We start from the raw sequence: 12,677 nt of genomic DNA on the forward strand, positions 1-12,677 counted from the left end.
ATAACTACAGCTGTTCAGGCAGCTGTGTCCGCTACATCCATTGAGGCTTGCAGCGTTGTGCGGGCTATTAACTGACCCTCGTTGATAATGGCATTGAGTTGAGGACGTTTATGCTCGGGGAGGTCCTCCATGAGCTCCTGTATTTTACATCAAGTGGGGAGGTGTTGCAATCTCTTGGAGGACAGGATTAGAATTCAACATGATCTTGAAGAACTGGGGAATTAGTCTAAAATCCACAAAATGACATTTAATAAAGACAAGTGCAAAGTACTACACTTGGGAAGGAAAAAATCAAATGCACAGATACAAAATGGGGAATAGCTGGCTAGTTGGTGGCACTACTGAAAAGAATGTGGGAGCTACAGGGGATCACAAATTGAATACAAGTCAACAGTGTGAGGCAGTTGTGAAAAAGGCTAATAACATTCTGGGCTTTTATTAAGAGTAGTTTCATATGTAAGACATTGGTATTTTTCCTGTTGCACTCAGCAACGGTGAGGCCTCACCTGGAGTACCTTGTCCAATTCTGTATGCCACACTTTAGGAAAGATGTGAATAAACTGGAGAGAGTCCAGAGGTGAGCAAAGAAAACGACTGAAGATTTAGAAAACCTGACCGATAAGGAAAGGTTAAAAAAAACTAAGTGTGTTTATCCTGGAGAGAAGAATGAGGCGAGACCTGATGATAGCCTTCAAAATACACTAAGAGCTGTTATAAAGAAGATGATCAATTGTTCCCCATGTCTATGGAAGGTAGGATAAGACATAATGGGCTTAATCTGTAGGGAGATTTTGGTTAGATATTAGGAAAAACCTTGTAAATATAAAGGGTAGTTAAAGCTGGAATAGCCTTCCAAGGGAGGTTGTGGAATCCCCATCATTGGAGGTTTTTAAGAAGAGGTTAGAAAAACACGTCAGAAATGGTCTAGATTTACTTAGTCTTACCTCAGTGCAGGGGGCTGGACTTGATGAATACTCTAGATCCCTTCCAGACCTAAATTTCTATTATTCTATTATTTTCATTTGCCTTGCTTACAGAGGGGCACTTAACTGAGCCAGGATTTTACCTAAATATGAGCACCGAATAAATGTGTTCCAATTTTTTAAAAAGATGTTTGCAGAATTGAGAGTTTTAAACATATTCAAGAGAAAAAACATTTGCTAGGGAGGTAAACTATGGAGTATAAGTGGAGCCACTAGGCTCCAAAGGAAAGCTACCAAAGGAAAGGAGATAGAAGAAAGACTTGTAAAACGTGTGGTTTTACAACCAACAAAACAACTTACTTTAAAGGGAATCAGAGTAGCAGCCATGTTAGTCGGTATTCACAAAAAGAAAAGGAATACAGACTAACACGGCTGCTACTCTGAAAACTGTCATTATGCAAGGCACTGAATTTAGCCGTATGGAGTGGAAATCTATCAACTTCATGAAAAAACTTGTACAGATACACACAGACATCATCTTCCTTTCCAAATGCAAACAGATGGACATCGTACCAAAAGGACTGAAGGTAAAAAATCCATTACAATCTACATACCACACAGACTATGCTGACAGCTTGTGCCACACGCTCTCAAAGGAACTGCGGAACCACCTGACCAACATCCTCTACAGCAAACAGGGAAAGATTAAGAATGAGCGCTCAAAACTGGATACTCTCATAAAAAAAAACAACCTTCCACACAAACTTCCTCGTGGCTGGACTTTACAAAAACTAGACAAGCCATTTACAACACACACTTTGCTTCTCTACAAAAGAAAAAGGACACTAAACTTTCTAAACTACTACATGCCACAAGGGGCCACAACAGTGGTTCCCTTAACCCACCCAGCAATATTGTTAATCTATCCAACTATACTCTTAGCCCAGCAGAAGAATCTGTCCTATCTTGGGGTCTCTCCTTCTGCCCCTCCACCCCCATGAACATGATACAGTTCTGTGGTGACCTAGAATCTTATTTTCGACATCTCCGACTCAAGGAATATTTCCAACACACCTCTGAACAACATACTAAGACCTTCCTACCAATACTACAAAAAAAGAAGGATTCTGGGTGGACTCCTCCTGAAGGTTGAAACAACAGACTGGACTTCTACATAAAGTGCTTCCACCGACGTGCATGGGCTGAAATTGTGGAAAAGCAGCATCACTTGCCCCATAACCTCAGCTGCGCAGAACACAATGCCATCCACACCCTCAGAAACAACTCTGACATCATAATCAAAAAGACTGACAAAGGAGGTGCTGTCGTCATCATGAATAGGTCAGAATATGAACAAGAGGCTGCTAGGCAGCTCTCCAACACCACTTTCTACAAGGCATTACCCTCTGATCCCACTGAGGGTTACCAAAAGAAACTACACCATTTGCTCAAGAAACTCCCTGAAAAAGCACAAGAACAAATCCGCACAGATACACCCCTGGAACCCTGACCAGGGGTAGTCTACCTGCTACCCAAGATCCATAAACCTGGAAATCCTGGACTCCCCATCATCTCAGGCATTGGCACCCTGACAGCACGATTGTCTGGCTATGTAGACTCCCAACTCAGGCCCTATGCTACCAGCACTCCCAGTTATCTTGGAGACACCACTGACTTCCTGAGAAAACGACAATCCATCGGTGATCTTCCTGAAATCACCATCCTGACCACTATGGATGTAGAAGCCCTCTACACCAACATTCCACACAAAGATGGACTACAAGCAGTCAGGAACAGAATCCCCGATAACACCAGGCAAACCTGGTGGCTGAACTTCGTGACTTTGTCCTCACCCATAACTATTTCACATTTGGGGACAATGTATACCTTCAAATCAGTGGCACTGCTATGGGTACCTGCATGGCCCCACAGTATGCCAACATTTTTATGGCTGACTTAGAACAACGCTTCCTCAGCTCTCATCCCCTAATGCCCCTACTCTACTTGCACTACATTGAGGACATCTTCATCATCTGGACCCATGGAAAAGAAGCCCTTGAGGAATTCCACCATGATTTCAACAATTTCCATCCCACCATCAACCTCAGCCTGGACCAATCCACACAAGAGATCCACCTCCTAGACACTACGGTGCTAATAAGCGATGGTCACATAAACACCACCCTATACCGGAAACCTACTGACCGCTATTCCTACCTACATGCCTCCAGTTTTCATCCAGATCACACCACACCATCCATTGTCTATGGCCAAGTTCTACGATACAACCACATTTGCTCCCACCCCTCAGACAGAGACAAATGCCTACAAGATCTCTTTCAAGAATTCTTACAACTACAGTACCTACCTGCTGAAGTGAAGAGACAGACTGACAGAGCCAGAAGAGTACCCAGAAGTCACCTACTACAGGACAGGCCCAACAAAGAAAATAACAGAACGCCACTAGCCATCACCTTCAGCCCCCAACTGAAACCTCTCCAACGCATCATCAATGATCTACAACCTATCCTGAAGGACGACCCATCACTCTCACAAATCTTGGGAGACAGGCCAGTCCTTGCTTACAGACTGCCCCCCAATCTGAAGCAAATACTCACCAGCAACCACACACCACACAACAGAACCGCTAACCCAGGAACCTATCCTTGCAACAAAGCCCGTTGCCAACTGTGTCCACATATCTATTTAGGGGGCACCATCATAGGGCCTAATCACATCAGCCACACTGTCAGAGGCTCGTTCACCTGCACATCTACCAATGTGATATATGCCATCATGTGCCAGCAATGCCCCTCTGCCATGTACACTGGTCAAACTGGACAGTCTCTGTGTAAAAGAATAAATGGACACAAATCAGATGTCAAGAACTATAACATTCAAAAACCAGTTGGAGAACACTTCAATCTCTCTGGTCACTCGATTTCAGACCTAAAAGTTGCAATTCTTCAACAAAAAAACTTCAAAAACAGACTCCAACGAGAGACTGCTGAATTGGAAGTAGTTTACAAACTGGATACAATTAACTTAGGCTTGAATATAGACTGGGAGTGGATGGGTCATTACAAAAAGTAAAACTATTGTCCTTTGTTTATTTCCCCCCCACACACACACACACACACACCCCACTGTTCTTGTGAACTGCTGGAAATGGCCCACCTTGATTATCACTACAAAAGGGTTTTTTCCCCCGCTCTCCTGCTGGTAATAGCTCACCTGAAGTGATCACTCTCGTTACAGTGTGTATGGTAACACCCATTGTTTCATGTTCTCTATGTATATAAATCTCCCCACTGTATTTCCCACTGAATGCATCCGATGAAGTGAGCTGTAGCTCACAAAAGCTTATGCTCAAATAAATTTGTTAGTCTCTAAGGTGCCACATGTACTCCTTTTCTTTTAAAGGGCATGTTTGAACCACAATGTCTTTTAAATTACAACTTACACTTAAAACTTAAACTTACAAAACCCATGTGCACTGACTTTTGGGAAGGCAAAAGAGTTAAAGAATGTTTTTTCATTAACACTCCCCCAGAGCACTATAGCTCATTCAGAGACAGACATTCCAATAGTATGGTTCTGGGTGCAGTTGAAAGAGCATAGATTTGGTAGATGTTCAGATACAGAACAGAACAAAACTAGCCAGCAGAGACTGTCTTGCTGTCCTGACACTAGTACAACCTGTTAAAAATATTAATGTTTCCTTCAATATAAATGAATTCAAATATTGTTTTCCTGAATAATAAAATATTTGAAACACACTTCATGGCTTCAAGCATGAGATACCATGCAGTACTTACACCCTAACAGAAGGCATTAACCACAGGGGTGGAAGATAAATTACACCTACAAACCTTTCTTCTTTTATTCTGCTTTTCTGAAAGACTGCAATAAAAAGTCATATAACATGTGATGGGGAAAGAGCAAGCAAAGGACTAAGCAATTAAATTCCACTGAAAACAAATACATCTATAATATGAATGAAAGATGCATTGAAATATTTGACACTTGTTTTCCTGCAAGAAGACTTAGCTTTTCACAAGAATCTTTTTTTTTAAAGAAAGAACAAGACAATGATGACACTCCACAAAAAGAAAAGTGTAAGTGCCAATCAAAAGCTCCATACAAAAGGCAACAAGGTGTGTCCAAACTATTAATGATACTAAGGGATTCCCCACTCCCGCCCACCCCGGCATTTCATTTTTGAAAGAAGTAAATAAACTAAAAATCACCAAATCATTTTAAAGGGCAGTTTCACTCTAAAACATCAAACTCCACAATATCATTTTTACAGTCACAATTTATGGTCTCTCAGTAACTTCTAAATCAAATTTTCCACAAGTCACAAAAAATGTTTTGTTTTCCCAGAAGTGCCAGCACTAAAAACAATCTGGACTCCAAAAATCAAGTAGTGTCCCTTTTCTTTTCTCGTACCACCTCTGGTAACAAAGAATGTTCTGGCAAAACTCAGGTATGTAACGTGTACACAAACCCCAATCATCGGGAGAGAGCCCCAGAGCAGCAGGACTGTCTACAGGAACTTTGTCAGCTGGAAAAGACAAAAGCACTTGTGTTTTCCCACTGTCTTCTTTTCTGTGTCCCTGAGTACCCACCTGGGAACCTCTGCTTTCCTTAGACAAGTTCCTTAGCAATCGGATTATATTCTGAGATTTCTTTCTGAAATAGAAAGAGTTAGAGACTTTAAGAAAGAAAAAAAGCAAGTAAGCAGCAAGCACAGGTCATTTGACAGGCTATACTAAGTAAGCTCGTCCAAATCCCAAATTAAATTCCAAAGCACATAGCTCTCAAAATTAGATTATAATCAAATAAATTTTGGTCCTGAGCACAACATCATGGCATTTCCAGTAAGCTAACTTATCTTTCTTCTTCCTCATCTTTTGCTAGAGAGAGATCAAAAAGGCTTCTCTCTAGTCCTTTATTTTGAAGGTGTCATGATTCAAAAACCCCTTATCCAATTTACTTGAAGTTTGGGAGAAAAATGGTGTCCTAACTCCACACCTAACCAATATGACTGATTTAAGAGAGGGAGCAAAGCAGTTTATAATGGAAACTCAGCTGCAACTTTAACATTGGAATAAATGCTGTTACTCTGTACTACCACACAATCTATACTTGCAGAAGAATTTACTGGCAATAGCAACAATTAGGTCTCCTAGGGAGCAAAAACAAGGTAAAATGGTATGATGCATGTTAAGAAAATGAAAAGGAACCTGTAACAAGAAAGAGACTTTAGGAGAAATGCTTAACTGAATGACATTAAACTAGTATCAATTTATAGAATACTCCCCCACCAGAGATCAGGATGAAATTAGCTCTTGTCACTGTTAGAGTGAAATCAAACCCCCATTCTTTCCCACTGGCCTTCCTGCAACTACATAAGACTCCTGCATGGTCCAGGAATCATTTCTCTATAGAAAAAATATTTATGGTGCTGAATGAAGGAGAGGTAGAGACCATGGATTTTCAGACAAACTTGTTTTGTTAGCACCTAGATACTGCAGTAATAGGTGAGCCATAAACATGGCTGTTCAAGTCACAGCTTTCTCACAATGTTCCTTCATGACACTTAGGGGTACATAAACTCTCCCTTATGAAAGTTAAGATCAGATCATCATCTCCTTGGAAAACATAAAGGAAACAACCAGTGGCGGATTAATGATTTTGCCACTCCTGGCCCCTTATGAACTTGTTTTAGTCTTTGTACAAATTCGTTTGAACCCACCGGTAGCTGTTTCCTGCTGCAAGCCTGGGAGGGGGTAGAAGCGGAGCAGCGGTGCACTCGGGGGAGGAGGCAGCAGTGGAGCGGAGGTGAGCTGGGGCGGGGAGCGGTTCCTCTGCCCCCCAGCCCGGGTTACTTGCTGCGGCCCTCCCCGCGCCCCCAACTCACCTCTGCTCCACCTCCTCCCCTGAGCGCGCTGCCGCTCTGCTTCTCCTCCCTCCCAGCACTTTTGTGCGGCAAGCCTGGGAGGGATGAGGAAGGAGGGGAAACGCGGAGCGCCCGCAGGAGGAGGCAGGCCACGGATTTTGGGGGGCGGAGTTGGGACCAGGGGGGAGGGCACGAGCACCCACCAGCGCCGGGTAAAGTCAGCGCCTATGGCTATTATAAATTTGCCACCCCTGCAAATTTGCCACCTTAGGCCTAGGCCTTGTTGGCCTAAGCGATAATACACCACTGGAAACAACCCTGGCAGAAAAAGGAAGGGTTAATATACTGATAATAGCTACCAAGTTCTCAGACTTATTTTCAGAGATGCTGAGGCCCTCCAGATATCATTGATGTCAATGGGAGTTGTGGGTGCTAAGCACATCTGATAAGGTATGGTGTACAGAGTTTTAAAAATTGTTTTGACTTGGTTACTGTACCTTGAAGGTCTGGAACATTCTGTGCTGGAGTTCAAAAGACTTGTTGGGTGGACAGGGTTGGAACGTGAATTAGGTTGGAAACCTGAACCCAGAAGTAAAGTGGTATTGAATGCAGCCTGTAAATAAGGACCCCATGCTAACTTGGTTTACATTTATTTTATTTTAGCTCCTCCTTATTTCCATAAAATTACCCACTCTAGTTCTTTAAAACGGCATGATTGGCTTATTTAGGTCTTGCAATATAAGTAATTAGTAGAGCTGTCGATTAATCACAGTTAACTCATGATTAACTCAAAAAATTAATTAGGATTAATTGCAGTTTTAATCACACTGTTAAACAATAGAATACCAATTGAAATTTAAATATTTGGATGTTTTCCTATATTTTCAAATATATTGATTTCAATTACAATGCAGAATACAAAGTGTACACTGCTCACTTTATATTAATTTTATTACCAATATTTGCACAGTAAACGTGATAAAAGAAATAGTATTTTTCAATTCACCTCATACAGGTACTGTAATGCATTTATCATGAAAGTACAACTTACAAATGTAGATTTTTTTTTGTTATTTAACTGCACACAAAAACAAAACAATGTAAAACTTTAGAGCCTATAAGTCCTACTTCTTGTTCAGCCAATTGCTAAGACAAACAAGTTTGTTTACATTTACAGGCGATAATGCTGCCCGCTTCTTATTTACAATGGCACCTAAAAGCAAGAACTGGCATTTGCATGGCATTTTTGTAGCTGGAATTGCAAGGTATTTATGTGCCAGACACACTAAATATTTGTATGCCCCTTCATGCTTTAGCCACCATTCCAGGGGACATGCTTCCATGTTAGTAACGCTTGTTAAAAAAAATAATGCATTAATTAAATTTGTGACTGAACTCCTTGGGGGGAGAACTGTATGTTTCCTGCTCAGTTTTACCTGCATTCTGCCATATATTTCATGTTATAGCGGTCTTGGATGATGAGCTGGCATATTGTTCATTTTAAGAACACTTTCACTGCAGATTTGATAAAATGCAAAAGTGGTACTAATGTAAGATTTCTAAAGATAGCTACAGCACTCAATCCAAGGTTTAAGAATCTGAAGTGCCTTGTAAAATCTGAGAGGGACCAGGTGTGGAGCATGCTTCCAGTAGTCTTAAAAGAGCAACACTGCGATGCGGATACTGCAGATCCTGAACCACCAAAAAAAGAAGATCAACCTTCTGCTAGTGGCATCTGACTCAGATGATGAAAATCAACATGCATCGGTCCGCACTGCTTTTAATTGTTATCAAGCAGAACCCATCATCAGCATGGATGCATCTCCTCTGGAACGGTGGTTGAAACATGAAGGGACATATGAATCTTTAGCACATCTGGCACGTAAATATCTTGCGACACCAGCTACAATAGTGCCATGCAAACAACTGTTCTCACTTTCAGATGACACTGTAAACAAGAAGTGGACAGCATTATCTCCTGCAAATGGAAACAAACCTGTTTGTCTAAGCAATTGGCTGAAGAAGAAGTAGGGCTGAGTGGACTTGTAGGCTCTAAAGTTTTGCATTGTTTTGTTTTTGAGTGCAGGTTTTTTTCTGTACATAATTCTACATTTGTAAGTTCAACTTTCATGATAAAGAGATTGTACTACAGTACTTGTATTAGGTGAATTGAAAAATACAATTTCTTTTATTTTTTTACAGTGCATATATTTGTAATCAAAAATATAAAGTGAGCTCTGTACACTTTGTATTCTGTGTTGTAATTGAAATCAATATATTTGAAAATGTAGCAAACATCCAAAAATATTTAAATAAATGGTATTCTATTATTAACAGCATGATTAATTTTTTAATTGCTTGACAGCCCTAGTAATTAGTAATTGCTTCAAGGAAGCCCTAACAGCCAATGCAAGGGTTGCCTCTATCTGCTTGAGACAGGAAGCAAAGCAGATGTAATTTGCCCATGTAGGTACCAGAGTATCATCCAAACTCTGTTTTTTCCTATCATTGCCTCTAGGAGGAGGGATCCAACCTGGTACCTCTGGATTTTAAAGCATGAGCCTCTACTGCCTGAGTTAAAGGACCCATCTCTGCTAGCCAAGGCTCTAGCCAGCTTATCAACCTCTCTGAGTGTCCCAGTCACCATTAGAAGGGAACAGATCACCACACTGAGTTGTTGTAGATTACACATAGCATTATATATAACTTAAGCAAATTATAAAATTTTCACAGAACATCTGTGATTGTTAATTAAAAAAAAGTAAAACTGCAAAGAAAATAAATCTGCAATTATGTTTCAAAACATCACACTGGAACACAAATTGGAAAAAAAATGTAAGACTTTAACTTTAAATTCCATATTTCTTAGTACCCTTCCCCTCCTTACTGCTCCCTGGAACTCTCAAGTTTGGAGTGAACTCATTCTTGCCATAATTTCTTCACTTTTGTCATTTTGTGATATAAGCTTAGTATTATTTCAGCATAATTGTTGTATTTATGCGTTTTCAGTAACAGTTATGTGGCAAAGTCAAATATCATTTACAGTATATTGAAAAAACAAAAATATTAAAAATCAAAAAAACTAAATTATATCGCCTATCGTCTACTTTCAGAAAGCATCTTTCTTCTTCCTATGCTGTCTTTTATTAAAATCTAATACTAATACCGGGTTAATGTGACAGCTCTGAGTATTCAAACCAGGTTTGGAAGAAAAGAAGGTTTTATTACTTTTGCAAAGAAACATAGATAACTTAAAAGTAAAAGAAGGATGAAAAAAATCTACCAATTCTGAAAATAAATAGAAAAGAATGTATAAGCTAAAAAAATTCCAATATTTCTAGTTAATTAGGCTGTGAAGTTTAAGATAAAAATACTAATTCTCTCTGTGGTATGTTATATAGAGTTCCGTTGCTCCCAGATACCCATCTCTCCCAATATAAATTACCTTTATGCGATTCAAATAAAACACTTGGGTAACATTGAAAATTGTCTGATTTTAAGGATAGCATTATAAAGGTGGTATCGTGTATTAATATAGATATATACCACTAATGAGAATTAGAATTTGGATTCGTCAAACCAAAAAATATACATAAAACAACTCAAAAATAGATTTACTCCTGCTGGAATTCTTCAGGCGTGTTATGACTTCAAATGCAACAGTTGCAAAATTCCAGCTGGAGTTCAGCTTCTTAAAAAGCCATTAGACATCAAAGCATAAGTCATTCTTCAGTGAACATTAAATGACAAAGTTTGGATGCCATTAGTGAAGTTGAACGTTAGGGTTTTTGTAAATCATTAAAACAGACGCAACTCAGTGTTCCAGTTATGTCAACATTTTAGAAAGCTTGGAAAATGATGTATTATTACAAACTTGTCCTTGTGGATGGGCCTTAACAATAACACCAAATCCAAAACAGCCCTGCAGTTTTGTTAAGTTTGAATTCTGAAACAAATTCTCATCTGAATTGCTTAGCTTGAGTCTATCTCTAGATAGGATAACACAAAAGAGATCATCTTACCTCCTTTTTTTTTTCCTGTGACTCAGTTACGGTAGTACAGGCCCGCACCTTGTCAAGTAGGTGCAATCAGTTGGAACCAAGGGCTTTTTAGCCCCCTGAATTGCTACCTTCTCCGCATGATGCTGCCCTTCTATTGAGAAGTGGTTCATTTCAGAACATTGCAGCACATTAATTTCCACAGTTGGAGAGAAATGGATGTTACAGAGTCAAACTGATATAATCTGTTTATTTATCAACGCTACATATGCAAGTTCTGTTACTCAAATAGAGACAGACCAAACTTTACACAGGCAGCTCTGGAATCTCCAGCTCAGTCACCAGGCAACTGTCTCCATTGCTGTCCTTCCAGGTCTTCCATCATCCATCCATCTCCTCCTGGCTGGCTGCCATTTCACCCTCCAGTTGAGAGCCAGTATAGCAGTAGCAGATGCATCACCAACCCCCACTGCCAAACTGCTACTGCTCAGATTCATTGCAATAGCTACACAGGTTACTATTTAGAGAAACCAACAGATAGATAACCAACACTTCTTCACAAAGGCACTAGACCAGTTTGCAAGCCAAGCAAAGTGAGCTGGTGATAGAGTCCTGTAGAATGCTCAGTATATGATGCATTTGAGGAACTTCTTCTATAGAAGAGGTTGTGAAAGAAATAAGCAGTGACTCTGGGCTTGTTCATTTAAAAGAAAATTATAACTTTTGGAAAAGAAAGAAAAACCACAAAAGACAAAAGAAAATATTCTTCCATAGCTGCACATTTCTGCCTGATCTCTACTGAACCAGGAATCAAACTAATTAATATAGACTGAGGAAAAGCAATGCAGCCTGAGGGCATGAAACATTCTGAACAATCGGATGGGAGAGAAAGTGGTAGCCTGATACCTCTACCGTGTATTCCTGAGGCACATAAAAAGATAAATCTTTGTTTTGCTCTCCACTGTTAGCCCTTGTTCATTTCTCTCACTCAGCTTTCTTCTGAGCTCCTCATTAAGTTCTTTTGGATTGTTCTACTTTGTTAATAGTTCCTATTGTTTATTCACTTGCTGCTGCTATTCTCCATCACCTAGTAGCGATGATATTGTCACTAGCATCCATGTAGGGTGATCACCATAGACCATGGAGCCTGGCAAGATAATCAAGAGAAAGGAGCATATGAATTATAAATCAGAGGGAGGATGTCACTCACAACCAGAAGGTGACCATGAACATCATGAATACACAGAAGGGTGGGATGGGTGCAGAATATAATCATAGTTAGGATGAGGCTGGATAAACTTAAGTATCTGATTTTACATAGGGTCCTACAGAACATATAACTGCCCTGGGGAGAAACTACAATATCCACCAATGTAGGTTAATAGCTTATGAATCACAGAACAGACTCAATCCAGTTCATTCTTTTCTTCTTAAAGACCTACTATCATGAGTCTTTCTGTCCTTGAAGGAGCTCATGATATTATCGATACTGGCAATATACTGTATATGGTAGAGAAAGACCCATGTATTTGAATTACTTCCACCAGAAATGCTGGAAATCTTTCAAAGTAAAACACTTTGATATGACTCTCTCATGTCAGTAGCCTGCGGTACAACGTGTCTTTAAAAAAAAGAGATTAGATTTGTCTAACTGCTTTCTAAACAGATTCAATCCTTAAAATGGAATGAAATTTATTTTTCTTTCTACATTTTAAATAATTTAGTTTTTAAATAATTAAGTGGTTTATTTTAATAAGTTTCTTCTGAACTAAACAGGAAACAACAAAACTGAAAAGTGAACAGAATTTATTAGGAATATGATCGCTTGAGTAGGTTGCAGTAATTTAAAAA

The 12,677-nt window shown here is 39.7% G+C and overlaps 1 long non-coding RNA gene across 4 annotated transcripts in view; it reads right to left on the minus strand.

The window, feature by feature from the left end:
- LOC140904999 (uncharacterized) overlaps window positions 1-12,677 on the minus strand; it is a 238,895-nt gene that overhangs the window by 156,350 nt on the left and 69,868 nt on the right. For all 4 annotated transcript variants that reach the window (XR_012156702.2, XR_012156699.2, XR_012156701.2 and 1 more), the window contains one exon: window positions 5,555-5,618. This is a non-coding gene — a long non-coding RNA (uncharacterized LOC140904999). The remainder of the gene's footprint in view (window positions 1-5,554; window positions 5,619-12,677) is intronic.

This window comes from Lepidochelys kempii, chromosome 1 (assembly GCF_965140285.1).
Source record: "Lepidochelys kempii isolate rLepKem1 chromosome 1, rLepKem1.hap1, whole genome shotgun sequence".
Lineage (NCBI taxonomy): Eukaryota > Metazoa > Chordata > Testudines > Cheloniidae > Lepidochelys > Lepidochelys kempii.